The following is a 13,943-nucleotide window of genomic DNA, read 5'->3' as shown; positions in this document are numbered from 1 at the left end:
ATTTCATTTCTTAGCTTCAGGTTACTTCATCCACCTGCCGTGATACCCAGAGTCTCGTTAGAGGTTCATGTCTCTGAATTGTGATGTTGGGCATCTAAAGGTCTCATTTCAAGGCATCTTCTCCTTGGATACCTCATCCCCAGATGGTCCGTAAAACACTGAGGCATGTGCATTTTGAAAAGAGACGTATTTTGAGTGAAAGGCAAGAGAAAGCAGATATACATCAGGTACCTGTTTCCTTCCCATCAGTGGTCTACGTAGGTAAGTGTGCAGGAACACACAGTCAAGACCTCCGTACTTGGAGACCGTGGAGAATGGAAAGCACAGAGCGGGAACAGACGTCTCACCCCAGTGAAGAATAACCTCATAATGCAACGAAGTCAACAGAAGATGCCATTAATTCTCAACTGGAAACAACCATAGTTCACAACCAAAGTGGCTGAGAAACCAATGAAGCAGGAGAGCCGCGGTTTCACAGAACACAACAGATGAGATAATTCGGTGAGTTTTCCAATGGTGTGAAAACCATGAGACAAAAGTCATAAAGTTGCATGAAGCTCCAGGATCAACGTGCACATAAAGCAAATGCGTTCTGAGGACAGATGCTTCTCTTTGTCTATATGCGGTCTTCTCACTTAACGGCTTTTAGCTAAAACTTGTTTATGTACATTAGGGACATAATGTCTTGTCCTATATTTCACATGACTTCTGAACAGTAGTAAATATTTTTTTAGCATCATCTATGTCCCAGGCCCTCTTCTAAGCATTTTAAATATAGCATCTCATTTATGCCTTACAATAATCCTATGAAGTAAATAACATTACAGCCATCCTTGACTTTACAGATGAAGAAATTGAGGAACAGGGATATTTAGTAAATTTCCCCAAATCATACAACTAGTGAGTTGTGTGACTGGGTTCAAACCCAACCTGTCTGGCAGCAAAGCCCATGGTTCAATCACTGAAAATACTTCCTGTTTATGGAATGTTTAGAAATAAGAACTTATCAAATAAGAACTTATCATAGCAAGTAGTTCATGAAATTGATTACTACAAAGATTTACTACCAAGTGCACAGCCTGACACGCTAGTATACAGATACATATTCATATGTACCCCTGCATGTGAATTTATCTCACCCATATATTTCCAAACAGAAAGAGGAAGTCAGTTTTTCTTTTAGAACAGTGGATAGGAACTTGTGCCTATAAATTCAGGCTTTGCAAGGACTTCATGAAGATGCAAAAGCCTTAACAAAAATTCTTCTTTCAGTATGTAAATATCAAGTATTTTTCATTACAAACTTTTTAATACAACAAGGACATACTGCTGTTCCCAAGACACACACATTTGCACATACACATATCCTGCACCTGGCACACTAGAATAATGTCAACTGTGTTTACTTCAATAATTATCTTCAAATACACACATGTAGTGATTTTAGCTGAATGTCAGCTCCCACATGGCACTTCCCTTGTCTAGCTAAGGCCTCGAGGAAATAAATCAATGGATCAAAACCCGGGAAAACGCTAATCCAGCCCTTGAAACATTAAGGGGAACTGGAATGTCTAAGATTTCCCCAGAGGTATTACATTCTACTTTGCAAATAACACTCATAATAAAAAGACAGTTAAATCATACAAGGAAACGGTCATTTGAAACGACAACGTGCCACATACCTCATTAACCAGTAGGAAGTTATTACTGAGGTGGAAATAGTAATTTTTTTTTTGTAGACCAAGGAAGCTGATTGTCGTATCTGTGTCTTTATAAAATACAGGTGTCTGGGTCCTTGCCGAGATTCTGATTTAACTAGTCCTGGGCATGACTAAGGACCCTGGAAGTGCTCTACCCTTCTATGCATTTCTCACGTCCAGTTCAGGTTGAGAATTATTGCTTTAAAAGGAAGAGTTATGTGGACACGTGACCTTATACTAATGCCCTATGGGGTCATTAGCTGTTGCACTTAGGGGTGAGAGGTAATCAGAGAGCTGGCTGAACAGTACTTAGAGACCATGATCATGACTAATGAGTGATTAATATTTTGAGGTTCTTACCTAGTTCCCCTTAAGAGTCTGGGTGATTTAGGTTCTCTTGACTTTATTACAAATATAAGCATATAGTCCAGCCAAGTAACCATTAATTCATGTCCATACGTCTGTCTCAGTGACTCCCCACATATCACACAGCAGGATCAAGGGCTCTAAGTGCAGCAGATCTCAGTTCCCCTATGAGCTGGTCTGCGACCTCTGCTCTCCCCACAGTGTGTGTGCTCTTGCCAGCCCAGTGCCCACCATCAGCTCCCCAGCCCTCATTCCACTTCATGCCTCCATGACTTTGCATAGACTGATCCCTATGGACTGGGGATCCAGGTCTCCAAAGCAATTTTGAACATACATGCTTTCACTACTGAACATGGACCAACATTTATTTTTTATTATTATTGTAAACGGCATTCACATTAGCCAGGATAGATCCTAATATCCAAGTGCAGGTGGAAAGGGTCAGACAAGACAGAACCCAGGCTGCCAGATTCTAGCAAACCTTAACTGCACCGCCAGGATCACACAGCCTCCTCTGACCTGGGCCAAGAGAGAGGTGACTGATGGTTAGGGTACAGCTCTTCTCAGCTTTGGCACCAAAGTGATACATATCACACCCAGACACAGGCATATTATTTAGGAAAAAAATATAATAAAACATACACTTTTCTGATTATGAAATTAACTATGATGAGAAGAGCATGTTAAGAGGACCCAAGTTCCACTTCCATCACTATGTGAGCCAACGGTTCCAGATACTGCATGTCTCACCCCAAGCTAATCCAGCTCACGCCTACCATCCGCTAACAGTGGGAGAGCCTGGCTGTGTCATCAAAAATCTCTCAGCACCGTGATCCAACAACTTCAACCATATGCTGCACGGTAATCTGTGTTTACTGGGACACTCAGAACCACTGATTTAATCATTTTATTGTCACTCTGTGTTAAGGATCCCCAAAAATTTACTCCAGAGCCTTTTGTTAGCCACTCATTACTTTGCTTCCTACCGGGGCTATTTTTATAGCAGAAAAAGTACCCTAAAATATTTTCCTTTTTGACATACAAATACAAAGTTGGAATCTACATTATGAATGCCTGGTTCATTACATATACTTTTATTATAATATATATAATTTTTTAGACACTTAAAACCAATGAATACTGTTCTCAGATTTTGGATCTGTTTTGAAAATTAAACCACCAAGATCTTTTGACTAATTATATGAAATGTATGACTAAGTTCAGAAAGTGTAAGAGAAAGACAGTAATCAAGGATGACTTGAGCTTTTTGATCTGAGACACTTAATAAAAAAAAGCAATGAAGTTGCTGTCACTCACTCTAGGAGGCTCAAAAGGACGAGATTTGGGGAGGGGAGGTTAGGGGTTTAGTTAGGGACATACTAAGATTGAGTTATCTATTCTATTTCCAAGTGGACATGCAGGCAATGGCTGTATGAGACTGGATTACAGGAAATATGTCTAGACTGATACAAATTTGAGATATAAAGGATTTTCAAAGATAATTTTAATTACCTTACATTACATTTAAATTACATCTAACTTTCATCTTTAGCTGACATTAATATATGACCCCACATAAGATTCTACTCCCTTACACCTTGTATTATTTATAAAATACATCTTAACCAATGTAGTAATTATTAAATTCAATAAGAGAAATGTTTGAGTTAGGATTTAGTCTAATTGCTTTAACCAAGCATTTTTAAACAGAAAGTAAACATTTTCTACCAACTATAAAGAAAAAATTGGAAAACCCTCCAAGTTGGAAAAAATTGGAAAACCCTCTCAGTTGACCTTGACTACACATCTCTTCTATCAGGAGCCAAAACCAGACAAAACTTTGCAGTATAAATGATTTTGCTTCCATTGCAGTGGGTCTCCTAGGTCATTTACATGAAGTAAAAATCGGGATTCACTTTAAGAGCCCATGTGCCCAATCTTACAGTGCATCTGTACAATAACTGTTTGGAAATTATCCTGTTAATTTGATCAGTTGAGACTCTCAGGGCAAATAACTCAGGCTCAAAGGTAGCATTGTTTAAAGAATATCTGTTGCATTTTGAACTCAAAGTTCCTTTATTACTTGTTAGTGGTAACGTTTCCTCACTGCTGGTTGGAGGGGAAAACTGACCCCACCTGTACTAAAATAAAATAAAGAACAAATAAATGCTCTAGTGTTGATTAAAACTACTTTGTACCATTTGTCTCTCCCCTGGAAAGTAGGAAAACAGAATAAATAATCCTAAGTCACCCCTAAATGCAAAACGAGGTTGAGTCTTGAGGAGAAAGGATGGGGGAAATGACATTATGGTTTTATTTTAATAGTCTATGATTATGATACAAAGTTGATAAGTAAATGAAACAAAATCAAGTAATTATTATCTGACATGAAAAATCATGTGCCTATTTTCCAAAACAATCTCAGAAAACATCTTGTTCCTTAAAGAGGTAGAGATATGTTCAAGCAATATTCAACAAAATATCAGAAATCCAGCCTGTGCTTTTGAAAGGTCATTTATGTTTTGAGGAAACATTTTTTTTTAAAAAGCCCTGATCAACACCAAATGGTCAACATGCCAAATGGCAAAATTGGATCTAGAGGTCTTGTACTCTTCTCCAGTTACAGTTCAGAACAGAAGATGAAATGAAAATAGTATTATATTAGAAAATTGTTGTATTTGCCAGTGATTCAAGGTAATGAAAGGGCTAAATCTGGCCACCTGACAGATCTTGCTTTTATTAGAGTATTCTGGTTTGGTAAGTTGGAATTTGAGGCAGTTTATCTTCAATGCAATAATACTGGGTTATATGGAAAAATAATAAAAAGCAGTGTTTCTCCTTTTCTTTGGGCAATTTACTTCTGAGGCTGAATAACTTGCCTCCCATGAATTATGCAGTTCCCACCATCTTCTCAGTATAATGCAAGAAGACAATCACCACCAGAGGATTTACTGGTTCTGAGAACCAAAGGCAAAGGATATTTCCTTTGGGATTGAGAGGAGGACAGAGTAGGTTTCAGCCACATTGATTTCACACAACCTAAAATGCATGGCCATTTAATTATTGTAAAATATGTTTGAAAAAGCAAAGCGCAAGAGTTTCAAGAGGTACAATTTCGCACAAACTACAAACTCAAGTGGACAAATTATATATATTTTTTTCTTACAATGGAACTTAATTTCTACCTCAGCCTTTATTTCCCCAGAGAAAAGGAATGTCCTCTGGTCATATCCAGATAAACCTGGCTGTTTCATTACCTAAGGTTTATACTCAGCCACGCTCGATACCCTCCTTCTCCGTCCTTCCCGGAGGAGGGGGCACTGGGGTCTCTCCACGGCTTAGTTTCGCTGTGCCCTGGCCTGCCGTCCCGAGATGTGATCATTGCATCACGGTGTGCTCAGTCGTGAACGTGGCCGTGCTCCTCTCCACGCCTGTCGTCCGTCTGTCTGCACTCTCCCATGCAGGAATCCTCCAAGCCTGGGCCGTCCACATCTGGGCTCTGGCATGTACAACCCCTGCTTACATCTGTGCCTGCATCCCTGAGCCACATCTGTGAGCCTCCTGCAGAGCGTCGGCTCTCGGCATCATAACCCTGCCTCCCCAAGCCATGTGGAAGTGCTCTTCTTCCCCACCGGGGTGTTCCCACCAAGGCTGCAGTCAGGCGCATCCATGCAACCACCTCTGCTTTCTCCACCTGTAGAGGCACAAGGCTTTTTCTGCCCCACTCACGGTTCCTAGGCAACCATGTGAACTGTAAGCTAGCATTCTCCTCTCCTTAGGCCCCATGACCTCAAGAGGGTCATCATCTTCTCCCAAGGGTTTGGGGGTGAATGTTGAGCAACTCAGACCAGCATCTAACTCTCTTCTTTAGTGACCACGTGGTCCTCACTTTACCATTAATTTAGAGGCTGTTCTCTAATCTCACTCAGCCCGTACAGTCTTCTTCCCACAGACATTTCCTTTCCTAAACCTGGTCATAGGCTTTAAAAGTGAACAGCCAATGCTTGCAACATCACGTTCTGTAGTTTCTCCAAATGACCTTCCCCTCTGCTCAACTGGAGCATTGATGACCTTAATCCTTGTTGCTCGAATGGACTAGGATCACTGGATTTAGAAAAATTAAAAATGTCTATTTAATACTTTATATATCATCCTGTGGCACCGCTGTTTTCTCAATCAACATGTCTTATTGATAAGAGCTATGGAGTCAGACAAAAATTATTTTCAGTCCTAGTCAATCATTCATTCAGCAAACATTATATTACATGCCTACTAAGTACCCAAAAAATGCCCTTGGCACTGGGGATGATGATAAAAACTAGCCTAGCACTTGGTCTTCAGGAATCGTACAGGAATCAAAACAAAATCACAGAAATGAAGACGCGGTGATGTCATGTGAATAACACTATGAAACACAGATGGGTGATCCTGATCCCAGGTCGGATCTGGAAGATCCATTTCATGTTTCCATTTCATGAGAACTGAAGGGTGAGCATCCTGGTGAAGGGGGTGAGTGGGGTGGTGGTGAGGAGAACATTCTGGGCAGAGGGAGCCCAGCATGAGACAGGCTGGCAGTGGTGAAGAGAGAGCTGGGAAGGAGGGCAAGATGGGGTTGGTGGGTCAGCGGGGCCAGGCCAGGCCACATGACACATGTGCAAAGAGGAAGCTCCTAAAAGCTTTCTTCCAAGAGAGTGATGTGATCAGACTTCCATTTTGGTTTAAAAAAAAAAACAAAAAAAACCTCTGGCTACCAAGTGGAGAGACTGTGAATAGAAAATGTGATCCTTGAGAGCTCTGTTTCTTCATCTCCAAAATAAAGATAAATAATAGGAAGGGTCTGTTATGAGAATTTTAAAAAGAATGCATGTAAAGGACATGGTTTGATGCCCGACCCTGAGCAAATACCCAGTAAATTTTATTTGAAGTATCAACACAGAATTTTGTAAGATGAAAATCCAGATTATCAAAGTGCACTAAGGAGCAAGATAACCAGCTTTATAGCCAAATATGCATATTTATAATTATGGTTTTTGAGTTATTTGGCCATAAATTTCATCATCCCATCCGAAACTATGCTTCCTCAGGTGCAACTAGGGGTAATTCTACATATCTTATACTATGGTTATGAAATACATTAATGCATGTGAATAAACCCATCGTAGGGCCTGACGTAGTCATTTTGAGTAAAGATTTTCTTCCCCTCTCCCCTTCCAAAAGAATTAACCCTATAGGGCTGGTCATTTATGAAGCTGTATCATGTATAATCCTTGATAAATTGCTACTTGGTTATACTTACTGAGAGATTATCGGCCCGAAAGTATTGGTTCCATTTCCAAAAGTCCCTAATTTAGTCTAAGTTTACATGGTTCAAAAATAGAGCTCATTCTGGAAAGAAAAAAGAAGGAAGGAGGGAAGGGGAGTGGGGAGAGAAGGGAGAGAAAAAGAAAGAGAATGGAGAAATAAAGTGAGTTACCTCATTTTTAGCAGAGGGACAGCCATTCATCTTAAGCAGAATGGAATGAGAAAAGGATTTTTTAAAAGTTTTCCCTTTAACCACTTCACTGTTGGTGATGAACAGAAAGGCAGACTCCCCTGAGAAGTCTTTGGCATACATATTTTTAAACTTATATTTCTCCAGAAAAAAAATTGTTTAGAGGATAATTTAAGGATGTTTTCAAAGCGTTAACTACTTCCATTTTGCTAGTTTTATAGCCAACAGATGCTTCTTCCAGGAAAGAGAGTGAATACTCAACATCTTTAACCACAAATCTACTTTTCTGAAAGAGGCACTGTAATTGAACAAATGGGAATAAATTTAGTCATTTCTATGGCCTTTCTGGTCAGCCTTATCCTCTAAAGTATAAATTAGAGTGGCAGATGCCCTGGAAGTTTTCCATGCTGGTTTGTTAAAAGGTGAGTTGCTTGGTGCCAGCAATGTTGCAAATCAGACAGAGATGCTCTGGCTTTCACAGATCTGTGAGCCAACAGTGGCCATAGTTTAGAAGGGAAGGGCCACTCACCCAATCACTCAGCTACTTGCCCCCTAAATCTAAGAGGCTGCTTAAATTTCATGTTACTTCTAGGAATGTGGGTCCATGCCAGCACTCACAGCTATAAAACTGGGGCAAGAAGCATTAGAGATTATCTAATCTAGACCACTCATTTTTCAAGTGAAAACACAGAAGCATTTGCCCAAAGACTCATGCAAGCTTGAGAAAATTTAAATCTAAAGCCAAGATAATAACTCTTAACCCAAACAACTAATGGAGCCCAAGTCAGACAGATAATGATGAAATACTTTCTTGCCTAGTACATACCATATTCTCTGATCTTCAGAACAAACCTCAATGCCAAGCATAACCATTACCATATCCTCAGATCTGAGATTCATCTCTGTTAAAAAAAAAAAAATGCTTTGCATTTTCTGAACTTGGGATGCATCTTAACAAATGTTGAGTACATTTTATACAGAGCCTATTTTTTAAACTGTTCATTAGTCAATGATGCATCTAGAAAACACTGAAGTCCAGGAGCCGAGGGAGTACAGGCTATTTCTTTTTCACAGATAGGAAAGCTGAGGTTTATAGGACTCATCAAGTTCACACGCTAGTTTGTGACATGAATGAAGACAGAAAGCACATCCATTTGACACTGAAGCCCTGAGTTGTTCCACTCTCCTCAGCCAGCCTGGACGTTTTCGTCAGTAGCAGAGCCCAGGTCAGTGGACGGGACATTCGTCTGTTGGCCCAGAACCCACTCCCACTCTGCCCTCTACCTAAGAATGCTTCTGGGAGGAACTACCCTTTCCCCATTGCAGCAGCCATGTAGTTTGGATGACATAAGTCAGATACTACTATTTCATTCATTTAATCACAGCAGTTGCTTCAGGATGAGTGAAAGCCAACTGGAAAAGATGAGTTACCCCTGGACCCAGTGACAGGTTCAGGTTGGAACAATCCGAGTAAAGGCGGAATTTTGTTAGGTAAGTGTGAGGAACCATCACCTTCCCCCTGAACTGTGAATGAGGAAGCACACAGCCCTGATTATAGCTGGCAGACACACGCCAGCATGAGGGCTACCACTTTGAGGTTAAAGCAGTCGCATGATAAAAGGCAGAGATAATCACAGAGAAGCTGAGCTAAAGCCTGTGTTAAACCATGCCTGAAGCCTGACTTGTCTCTGATTAGATATATGACCAACAAATGTCCTTTATTGTCTAAAACAATTCAAAATTTTCTGCTGTTTGCAACCACTAAATTAATCTTCTCACTTACATCACCCAGATCAGAATATCACCCCATTCAAACCAAATACGTTGTCTTTAAGATGGCCCACTGCTCCGCTAAGCCTTATGCTCCAAGTCTGAGCCCAGACACATAACTACACTGTCCAACGTCATTTCAATAAGCTGATGTGCCAATAAAACATCAGTTTGCGTTTTAGCACAGAGCCTTTGGTTTTAAATAAATTTAATAACGGTGACAAGTCTCATGCACTTCTCCAGTAATGATTCTATCTACATAACCAATAGCCAAAGAATTTAGTGCATTTCCACACAAGTTTTATCATCGTATAAGTTCAAGCTACTTTTAAAGCCTTCGAACAGTGGCAAATAGGGTTCGCCGTGGATGAAGTACTATTTTAACACCCCATGTGGTCTTCTGACTTACTCAATGCCCCTGACCTACTCCCTGTGATATTCCCCACCCAGGGGTCCTCAGAGCTCTACCCGGGTTCCCTAGTCCTACACAACTCCCTGATGTCTGACTCTTCATCCTCTATTAAAACAGAATGATACCATGTTCCACTTGCTTAAAATGCTGCCTTCAATATCACAGGGTGTCAAAAATTTTACATCGATATTTAGGATGTGCTACAAAGTGAATGGAGAACTTTATCGGCCCTCCTACCCCTCCTAGTCCTGTGTATTTATTTTGAGTGACCGTTCATACAGAAGGATGTTTATTTTCTAACCATTTAGTGACGTTCTTGCTAGAAATTTCATTACAGCTAGAAATAAAGAAGCATAAGGAAAACAACATGACTATTTGAATACTTGGAGAGTAAGTGGAGGGCCTTATGCCTCCCTCAGATCATACCCTGCAAATTACCATCAACTGTGAGAGTCAGTTCTGAGAAATGAAGAATTTGTGTCTCTCACTCATCAGCTGTGTGCCAACGTTTTTATGACCTTTCCTATGATGGACTTATACATATGCCTAAAGAAGACATTCGAAGTCACCTTTGCTGACGTATGCAGCCAATAATGCCAAAGATCTCAGTAGCTCTTAACAACAGGCATGGATTTCGTGCTCCTTGTACATGATGGGGGCTCTAGGTTGGCCACAGCCGCTGCAAATGTCAACTCTACTCAGCTCTACTTGGCTCTGCCCCACAGGTCTTCCCTTTCTAGAAGACAGGCTGAGGGCCAGCTATGTCCTCACTGCACTGAGAAAGGGGAGCCAAACGCACCAGGGCTCTGTAAGCTGCTGCCAGAACACAGTATCATCTGAATCTCATTGGCCAAAGCAAGGAGCGTAGCCAAGCTCAGAGTCAATGGAGAAAAGTGTATTACGTCTACAGTGGGGGACACGGCAACTTACATGGAATCAGTGAGAATGTCTAATCTCTCAGGGGAAAGTGTGGGAGAAATCATTAGGGGCAAAAATATGACCTCCCGGAGAAGGTCAGCAAACCTGTGTTCCTGCTTATCTGGCTCAGTTCCCTGTGGCAGTAGGGCAGCGGTCCCCAGACCATTTCTCTTTTCCTCCCAGGCATGGCTGAGTTGTCTGCCCCAGCCTCCCCTAGAGGTATCTGAGCCCCAACAGATAAAACACGGGCAGAATGGAGGAAGGCAGGGGTAGGTTTGGCCTATGAAATGCTTCCACCTACAACCTTTGTTCTTTTTCCTCCAAGGACCGAGATGGGTGAGAGCCACAGATGGAAGCACCCAGAGTCCCCTGAGAAGAGCTGCCCACCCGACAGAGCCCCGGCCACGTGGGGTGAGAAATCAGTCCGTCTGGCATCAAGCCACTAACGTGTTTCTTGTTTTCCTCACGAGTTAGCCTATTCTAATTCAGCACAAAACCCCAAAGACCTCCTGTTTTTTTTTTTTTCAAGGAAAATATTTACCCTTTATTTTGTGTTAATTATTAGGCTTATAACCAGAATTATCAGAAATAAGCACGCTTGTTTTGGCAAAGATATCTTTGGCTCTGAGAAATGTCACTTTACTTTTGGAATCCTTTTGGCCTTTCATGACAATATGATCCACTTTATTATGAAAAGTGTTATTTTTTATGCTTTCTCTGAAAGATATTATTATTTTTTTTTTACTGCTTCTATTAAAAGACCTCTTCTCTTTATGTCTTCATTCTCACATTTGTTTCAAGGAATTGACATTTTTTCCTATATGGGAGCTATCCTAAATTACATTTTTCCCCTTTATTCGCTCTAAGTTTATTCACCACCCAAGAAGGGATTGCCAGACTGAGGGACAATGTTGGCCACAGACTGAACCAATTCCTAGGATCACAGACATCCATGTGCCACCATGATACCATCTGGAATGACCCTAATTCCTCTCTCCAGTGTAGAAAAGAACCCATTTCCTTCACACCTTAAAATCTTCCTTGCTAAAGAACACTCTAGATTCCCAGGCCAGAGTCTATTCCAGAAATTTGATTTCTCATAAGGAAGAAGCAGCAGACCAGTTACACCAGCAGGTGTAACGCCATCACAAACCATCTCAGGAAACAAAGGCTCACGCGCCTGGTAAGCCCTCTCGCGTTAACTAGCTGCACCCTTTTGGTCAAGGAAGAAATGAAGGGTGGGTAGAAACACTGATTTCTGACTTCTTCCTAAAGCCCCCTGGCCTGGTATGATTAATATCAGAGCAGCTAAAACAGTATCCACCTCATAGTTTGTTGAATCAAATGAGCTGGTATTTGTAAATCACTTAGAACAGAAGCAAGAATAGAGTAAGTGCAGGAATAAGTAGCAGCAATTTAATTTTTGCTTAAATTATCCCCATTTAGAATTAAGGAATCTCAGATAAGCTATTTTTCTAAGATCACATGGCTACTAACTGACACAACCAGACCTCAAGCTGGGGTCCATTATCTCCTTCAACTCAATATTCTGTATCTATATCAAACATTTAGATAAGCACCTAAAACCAGACTTACAAACCAAGGTGCTGCTGATACAGGAACAAGACCAGTGTCTTCCCAGTTACTAAAGTCCATCTGGCATGAGATACACAATCAGCTCAAGTCACTATCATCGGACCGAAACTGTTATCCACACTAGAGCCCATCAGATTCAGCTGTATTTGTAGAGAGAGGAAGACTGACTCCCTGTGACTCTATGAAACATGTTGTCCTTAAGGAGCTCCCTGGGAGAAGCTAGGAAGCCCGAAATGAACCGTGTAACGAAATGAAACCCACTGAAGAAACGCACTGAACACAAAACGTCAGCGCTGACTCTGTTCCACAGATAGCACGTTAGTGAGGTACCTGCACAGACAAAGAGCCCAGCCTTCCTGCCTCCTGTGTCTGGAGTTCTCTTCAGGGGAATTTCTGCTTTGCCTAGTGGGGCTCATAAGCACGTTTCAAAATGAGAAAGCATTTCCATTCTTTTTAATATAATGCCTCTCTTCCCTCAGCATTTTCCTTGGAGGATAATAAGTTTCCTACTGGAAACTGAGGCTTGGTGTGAGGCTTCTCAGTCTGCCGGAAAAGGGAAATACACAATGGAAGCCAGTACCAGAGCAGAGCAAAAAGCTCCATCTCGTGAACCCAGGGATCGACAGGGATCAAGACTTGCCTAAAGGAAATCAGGTAATTACTCTCATGAATAATAAAAAAGAAATTCACTCTGGTTTTTATTTTTTTTCTGTCCCTTCGTGTCAAATAGCCTTAAGAGCCTGGGTTGTGGCAGATCTGTTTACCATCTTTCTGCCAAGTGAAAAAAGAGCAGTTCTTATTTATCTCTTCACCAACAAAGCTCCTCCCAAACTAGGTTTACAGTTTTTGGAAAGCCTGTGCTTTCTCTCGTCTCTCATACAAGCAGTTTTATCTGCCCAGGGACCTTCTTTCCCTTCCTTGTCACTTGAAAATTTCTACTCACCCTTTGGGTTTTGGCTTAAACATCACCTCTATCACCCACGACATCCACACCCCGCTGACATCTTGGTAGCCTGGCCAACAATCTCTCCTCCCTTCAAGTTCCAGAAGAACAGGGCAATATCTATCTTACTTGTTACTTGCAAAAGGCTCTTAATAAGCATTTACAGAATGGCTTAAAATTTAGTTGGTCAACGGGATAGTATATTCCAAAAAATGCTTAAAATGTAAATGTCATGCCAAGGCATTTAAACTTAGAGTTAATGAATTACAAAAGACAGTTCCAAAATAACAAAGTCTTTGGAAATGGTTACTAATCTCAAGTGCACGTTAGCAATTTGAAGAGCTCACTCTTAAAATCTGGGAACCAAAAGAGCTGGATGTAACCTAACATTTGCTTATAAAAGTCAATAAGAAAGGAAGAAAGGAAAAAAAAAAAAGAGGATGTGCCTTATTTTCTATTAATATGTGATTTTTTTTTAATTTGTGAAACTGGTTATAATTGCATGTGTGTATGGAAGAGAAGTCTGATTTTTTTTTTTAACAAATCTTTACTTTCTAGTTAACAGTGTTCAAAATGCTGGAGTCAGAATCATACTATATTTAAATACATGGGCAGTAATTTTGCCTAGTTTCCTACTGTTGTTTTGTACACCCAAGACAATCAATCAAAAAATACAATAAAAAATCTGATGAGAGGGCAAGAAATACCCTTTCATGACAGCATCGAGGCCACATGTGATTTGTTTCC

At 40.8% G+C, this 13,943-nt stretch overlaps 1 long non-coding RNA gene across 2 annotated transcripts in view; it reads right to left on the bottom strand.

Annotated features, from left to right (window-relative positions):
* LOC135318764 (uncharacterized) overlaps window positions 1–13,348 on the bottom strand; it is a 49,171-nt gene extending 35,823 nt beyond the window's left edge. For both annotated transcript variants that reach the window (XR_010377084.1, XR_010377085.1), the window contains exons 1-3: window positions 13,197–13,348; window positions 8,384–8,459; window positions 7,363–7,451 (exon numbers count right to left, since the gene is read on the bottom strand). This is a non-coding gene — a long non-coding RNA (uncharacterized LOC135318764). The remainder of the gene's footprint in view (window positions 1–7,362; window positions 7,452–8,383; window positions 8,460–13,196) is intronic.
* Between the last annotated feature and the right edge of the window lie 595 nt (window positions 13,349–13,943).

The sequence above is a fragment of the Camelus dromedarius genome, chromosome 21 (assembly GCF_036321535.1).
Source record: "Camelus dromedarius isolate mCamDro1 chromosome 21, mCamDro1.pat, whole genome shotgun sequence".
Classification (NCBI taxonomy): Eukaryota; Metazoa; Chordata; class Mammalia; order Artiodactyla; family Camelidae; genus Camelus; species Camelus dromedarius.
Note: the sequence above shows the minus strand (reverse complement) of the source record. Positions and strands in the feature narration are given on the sequence as shown.